Raw genomic sequence first — 290 nt, 5'->3', positions numbered from 1 at the left:
CATTTGTATGGGATGTGTCAGAAGACTGCACAATTAAGGAAGAGCTGCTTGACATTGTGCCGTTAAAAGACAGGACCCATGGCATCGTCCTGAAAGAGACACTCATTACTGTTGCTGAGAAGGCAAACTTGCAGTTGTCAGAACTGACAGCATTAGCCACAGACGGTGCACCAGCTATGTTAGGAGCTGCAAATGGCCTTGCTGGGCTGTGTAAAGCTGACGATCGTTTACCGGATTTTTTGACATTTCACTGCATCATCCATGAAGAGCATCTGGTGTCTAAGAAGCTG

Source organism: Etheostoma cragini, unplaced genomic scaffold, assembly GCF_013103735.1.
Source record: "Etheostoma cragini isolate CJK2018 unplaced genomic scaffold, CSU_Ecrag_1.0 ScbMSFa_569, whole genome shotgun sequence".
NCBI lineage: Eukaryota > Metazoa > Chordata > Actinopteri > Perciformes > Percidae > Etheostoma > Etheostoma cragini.
This window is presented reverse-complemented; position numbering follows the sequence as displayed.